Here is a 6,491-nt window from a genome sequence, read left to right on the forward strand (position 1 = left end):
TAACATCTGATCTTTACTTCTAGCTATTGCTTTTAGCATATTATATACAAGCATGCATAATAATATTCCCCCAATTGCTTGTTTCTGCCCCTGTTTTAGCTCCACATAAAGCCAATCTTTACTCTATCCATCACATCTTGCCCCTTTTAGTATTTCAATTCCCATTCATTTTTTTGACATGCCTCCCATATTAATTTGCCTGTCCATCCATCCATCCATCCATCCATTGTTCTAACCTAGGCTTCCCCAAAAAGCACGAAACAGATTCCTGGTCCCGACAAAAACCTCTTTTAATAAACAAACGTGAATTCCTCTCATTCACATTCAGCAAAGGCCTGGCAAACAGTCTTTCAAAGGAATATTTATGACTACCGACCTTATCTATCTTGGAAAGGTGCCATGCCATGGCAACTCCACTACGCTACACAATAGAAGCCATTTTACGGCAGTACGGTAGAAGCCATTTAAAGGCACAACAGGCTGCATCTTAACAGAACACCACCACCCCCGAGGGGTGTTAGGGGTGTCTTACCCCTTCCAGAGAGTAAGTCATCTGTGTACCAAGTTTGGTGGAAATTGTTCAAGGCGTTCCAGAATTATGCTGGAAAACAGAGAGAGGGGGGGGGAGGGAGGGAGGGAGAGCCATTTTTATATAAAGAGAGATTTTGGGGGTAGGTGGTTTCAATTCTTGTCTACTTCAGCAAGAGAGGTGGCTATGTGTATTGCTTAAATAAATGAAATTATCTATAAGTCATCACAACAGAAGATTTGTAGCTCAGGGGTCAAGCATGCTGCCTCGGGAATTCTGGGAGCTGAAGTCCACACACTTTCATGAGCTTAAGGTTGAGAAACCTGTCAAGATTATTTCAACATTCATTTCCATCTTCAAGGGCATTAGGCACCCTACCCAATTTTCTGGCATGTGCAAATTTTGATCCATGTTCCCTCCACCTTTTTTTTCTTAGTCATTTATTCAAATTTAAAATCAGCAGTGTTCCAATATTTGAGGGGCTGCTAGAGAAAGGAGGAGGTCAAGCTATTTTCCAAGGCACCCGAAGGCCGGACAAGGAATAATGGATGGAAACTGACCAAGGAGAGATTCAACCTGGAAAGAGCCAAGGTGGCGCAGTGGTTAAATGCAGCACTGCAGGCTACTTCAGCTGACTGCAGTTCTGCAGTTCGGCGGTTCAAATCTCGCCGGCTCAGGGTTGACTCAGCCTTCCATCCTTCCGAGGTGGGTAAAATGAGGACCCGGATTGTTGTTGGGGGCGATACGCTGACTCTGTAAACCGCTTAGAGAGGGCTGAAAGCCCTATGAAGCGGTATATAAGTCTAACTGCTATTGCTATTGCTAAATAAGGAGGAATTTCCTGACAGAGAGAACAATCAACCCAGGGAACAGAAGTTGCCTTCGGAAGTTGTGCGCGCTCCAATATTGGGTGTTTTAAAGAAGAGATTGGACAATCATTTGTCAGAAATGGGGTAGGGTCTCCTGTTTGGGCAGGGGGTTGGACTAGATGACCTACAAGGTCCCTTCCAAACTCTATTATTCTATTCCCCGTCTCTGCTATTCCGATTGTCTTTTTACAAATGAACACTAGGGGTCACCAGTAGATAACTTTCCACTCTAAAAAAAAAAAAACACCGATTAATATTCTGAAATGCTACTTTTTCCCCCCAGATCAGATTCCCAGCATTTGAAATCTCACAAAGCAACATACACAGAATTGAATGTTACTTTTGAGCCTCCTGGTGTATCATATTCTAAATCTGCAAACCTCCAGCTGGGATGATGTCCATTTCGAAGTTTGCAAGAGTGTCTTCTCCTAGAACCACAGGGCTGGAAGAGACCTTGGAGGTCTTCTAGTCCAGCCCCTTGTTCAAGCAAGAGAACCTATACCATTTCGGAGAAGTGACTGTCCTATCTCTTCTTTAAAACTTCCAGTGTTGGGGCATTCACAACTTCTGGAGGCAAGTTGTTCCACTGGTTAATTGTTCTAACTGTCAGGAAATTTCTCCTCGGTTCTAATTTGCTTCTCCCATGGCTGAGTTTGAGAACAAGAGAAGCAGGTTAAACACTACCCAGAAAGTTTACCTACAGAAGAAAGGACCTGAACTAAGATCTTGGAATATTTGCATCCAGTTTTGGTCACCACGATGTAGAAAAGATGTGGAGACTCTAGAAAGAGTGCAGAGAAGAGCAACAAAGGTGATTAGGGGACTGGAGGCTGAAACATATGAAGAACGGTTGCAGGAACTGGGTATGTCTCGTTTAATAGAAAGAAGAACCAGGGGAGACAGGATAGCAGTCTTCCAATATCTCAGGGGTTGCCACAAAGAAGAGGGAGTCAAACTATTCTCCAAGGCACCTGAGGGTAGAACAAGAAGCAATGGGAATTCTACCAGATATGGGATAAATGGTATAGGTGGATGGAGGAAAGAAACAAAAATCAATGAAGGAATATAATAAAACTCAAAAAACAATAGCTATGAGTAAAGTAAGAGGGTTAAGACTGGTGAAATCCAAATGAAATACAATAGAAGGGGAAATAATATAAGGTGAGCGGTATCGATTGGTGATTCCTATTATAAAGAACAGGAAATTCCTGTTCGTATTGTATTGTACGATACAAGTATAGAGCCGAGGTGGCGGAGTGGTTAAATGCAGCATTGCAGGCTACTTCAGCTGACTGCAGTTCTGCAGTTCGGCTGTTCAAATCTCACCGGCTCAGGGTTGACTCAGCCTTCCATCCTTCCGAGGTGGGTGAAATGAGGACCTAGACTGTGAGGGTGATATGCTGACTCTGTAAACCACTTAGAGAGGGCTAAAAGCCCTATGAAGCAGTATATGTCTAACTGCTATTGCTATTGCTATTGTATAAATGTGGTGTACATCAAATTTGTGTGTGTATTTTACATGTTTGTTAATAAAAATCTTTTTTAAAAAAAGAAGAAGCAATGGGTGGAAACTAATCAAGGAGAGAAGCAACTTAGAACTTTCCTGACAGTTAGAACAATCAATCAGTGGGACAGAAGTTGCCTCCAGAAATTGTGAATGCTCCAACAGTGGAAGGTTTTAAGAAGATGCTGGATAACCCTTTGTCTGAAGCGGTTGTAGGGTTTCCTGCCTAAGCAAGGGGTTGGACTAGAAGACCTCCAAGGTCCCTTCCAACTCTGTTATTATATTAAAAGATGGCTCCAAAACATCCATAAGGGCGTTTCGTTGGGACGGCTGAGATCACATGGCGAGGGGGTCGTTAGCAACTTTCTGTGTCTCTGGCAGATTTTTTTATTTTTTGCAAAGGTATCTCAGGCCCCCTTGCTCATTTCCAGCTTCTGCGCCACCTCCGAGAGAGAGCACTGCTGTAAACAGACTCTCTCTGGGGATCCTCGAGCCATCTCAGGCTGTGGCAGGCTGTGCTCCGGTCCAAGAATGACGTCATTCCAGGCTCCCTAGGGCTGTGCAAGGAAGACCCAGCTGCCGGCTAATCTGTCTTCCCATCCGGTGCTTTCTTGGGATAACCCACCCGAAGAATTCAGAAGGGGCCTTTAAATAAACCCCGTGTAACCTACACTGTGAGAAGCTCTTCTTTTTTTAAAAAAAATTAAAAAAAAAATAAAAAAAAAAGATAAAACTCTCCCTCTGCCAGCACACAGACACTCAATACTTTCCCTGACTTAAGAAACATCTCCTGAGCCAGGAGTTGATCTGGTGAGAGAATGATTGGATTGGCAGGAGTCACCGGGGAGGTCATCTAGTCTGACTCTCTCTGCGGGGGTGCAGGAAACCCAGTTGAAATCATCCTTGTCCAGCCTCCTCTTAAAAACATCTCAAAACAGAACAAACCGAATATATTGGAAGGTAATAGAAGTATATCGAAGGGAGGAGCTGAGTGAAAGAAGAAGGAGGGTGGAGAGGGTGAGAGAGAGGAGGAGGAGTAGGAAGGGAGGGAATGGATTAAGAGAGGGAGTGATAGGGTTAGGGTTAGATAGAGGGGGAGGGGAATTAGGTGTAGAGGGGTATGTGAGAAGGGAGAATGAAAGTTGGAGGGGGTTGAAAGAGGGTGTATGGTGGGCCAAGGAGGTATATTGGGTTTGTATTGTAGAGGGCACTTTCTATATAAGTGAGGGCTGTGTTTATTATTCAATGTTATATGACACCCGGTTATGCACAGTAAACATGTGATTGTATAGAATGGAATGGAAATAAAATTTTGAAATTAAAAAAAAAAAAAGAGAACAGCAAAAACATCTCAACCAGTATAAGAGTTGGAAGGGACCTTAGAGGTCTTCTAGTCCAACCCCCACTGCTCAAGCAGGAGGCCCTATGCCAGTGATGGCTAACCTTTTTGCCATCGTGTGCCAAAAGCAAGGGGAGCACGTGCCATCCCCCTGCGCATGCGTGCCATCCCCCTGCGCATATGCGCGCAACCCCCCTCCCCCCCGGTGCCATAGTTTCACCATCATGGTCCTCTTCCATTTCGAACAAGGGGTTGTCCAATCTCTCCTTTAAAAACCTACAACTTCTAGAGCAGTGGTTCCCAAACTTGGCAACTTTAAGACTTGTGGACTTCAACTCCCAGAATTCTCCAGCCAGCTCTGCTGGCTGGAGAATTCTGGGAGTTGAAGTCCACAAGTCTTAAAGTTGCCAAGTTTGGGAACCACTGTTCTAGAGGGAAAACATTCCACTGATTAATTAACAGAATAAGAGAGGTGGAAGGAACTTTGGAGATCTTCTAGTCCAGCCCTCTAATTAAGCAGGAGATCCCATCCCATCCCATACCAATGGCTGTCCAATCTCTTCTTTAAAACTTCCAGTGTCGGGGCAACCACGACTTCTGGAGGCAAATCGTTTCACGGATGAATTGTTCCCACTGTCAGGAAATTTCTCCTTAGTTGCAGATTGCTTCTTTCCTTGATTAGTTTTCCTCCATAACTTCTTGTCCTGCCTTCAGGTGCTTTGGAAAATAGGTGGATATTCAGAATAGCCCCTTAGATATTGGAAGACTGCTATCATGCCCACCCCCCCTAGTCCTTCTTGTCTCTAGATTAGCCATACCCGATTCCTGCAACCGTTCTTCATATATTTTTGTCTCCAGGCCAGTGGTGGGATTCAGCCGGTTCGCACCTATTCGGGAGAACCGGTTGGTAACTTCCTAAGCAGTTGGGAGAACCGGTTGTTGGAAGAAATCTCCTTTTGTTTTTTCCCCACTTTACAGGGCTAATCCTGTAAGGAAGGCAGGAAGGAAACATTCTGCTGTTGTTTCTAGCCTCATCTTTATTGCCCTGATTGCAGAAACTGCCTCTCTGGTTAACCCTTATTACCATTGTAACAACTAAAGCGAAGCGCCCATCGACCTGAGTGACATTGACTTGGCCACGCCCACATGATCACATGACCACCGAGCCCCGCCTACCCAGCTGGTCATTAGGGCAGAGAACTGGTTGGTAAATTATTTGAATCCCACCACTGCTCCAGGCCTTCCATCGTCTTAGTTGCTCTTCTTTGCACTTTTCCCTACGTCTCCTTAGGTTGGCGGCTCTCCGAGGGAGGGCCTTCTCTGTAGCTGCACCCGCCTTGTGGAACGAGCTCCCTGCAGAGATCCGGATCCTCACCACCCTCCCGGCCTTCCGTAAAGCGACCAAGACTTGGCTGTTCCGGCAGGCTTGGGGCTGTTGATTAACTTCCAGCCCCATTTGATGGAATGGATGTTGTGTTGATTTTAATTCTGTAATTTTAAATGTTTTAAATGCTTTTACTTGTTGTGAGCCGCCCAGAGTCCCTAGGGCAGTGGTTCCCAAACTTGGCAACTTTAAGACTTGTGGACTTCAACTCCCAGAATTCTCCAGTCAGCTCTGCCAGCTCCAACGGATCCTGCCGGGCCACAACAGGATTCACACTCAGCTCAAGAGTGGATCTTCCTGCCCATGAAATGAAAATTAAAATGCACTAATTAAAGACACGGGAACAACACAAATGGGCAATCGGGGTTGCTGAAGAACTCGGAAAAGTAAAGTTGGGTCTTGAGAAAATGCCTTTGAGATTGAAAATGCTCTGGGATTGAAAAACAGCAGGCTAACCCTTCAACGCCCTGATACATCTGCCCCAAACTTTTTATATAAGAATATTTATGGCGACTCATTAAAATTTAGCCTTCTTTTTCCAAGAATTCAGTCCTTAAGAGAATTGGCATGGGATAAAGGCTCTCCAGATTTCTGTTTCAAGCAGCAAGTGATATTTTAAATCTTTGTAATGCCAATGATCTTTTTTTTAATGTTTTAACTGTTCCCATCAAAGTCAGTAGTAATGGTGCGTTTATGAGGCTCGTAAAACGCTCCTCTTCGGTTTCTCAAACTTCACTGCGTGCAAAACTAGGAAACCCCAATGCATTAAGTTACTTAGTAGAGAGAAACTGGCATTATTCATTTATCTGTTAATATACATAGGCTGTCCCTTCAGATGGAAGGGAAGGGAGCCACTTGGAGATGTA

The sequence above is a fragment of the Thamnophis sirtalis genome, unplaced genomic scaffold (genome assembly GCF_051295495.1).
Source record: "Thamnophis sirtalis isolate CommonGarterSnake01/CBP01778 unplaced genomic scaffold, rThaSir2_p1.2 scaffold_2, whole genome shotgun sequence".
NCBI lineage: Eukaryota > Metazoa > Chordata > Lepidosauria > Squamata > Natricidae > Thamnophis > Thamnophis sirtalis.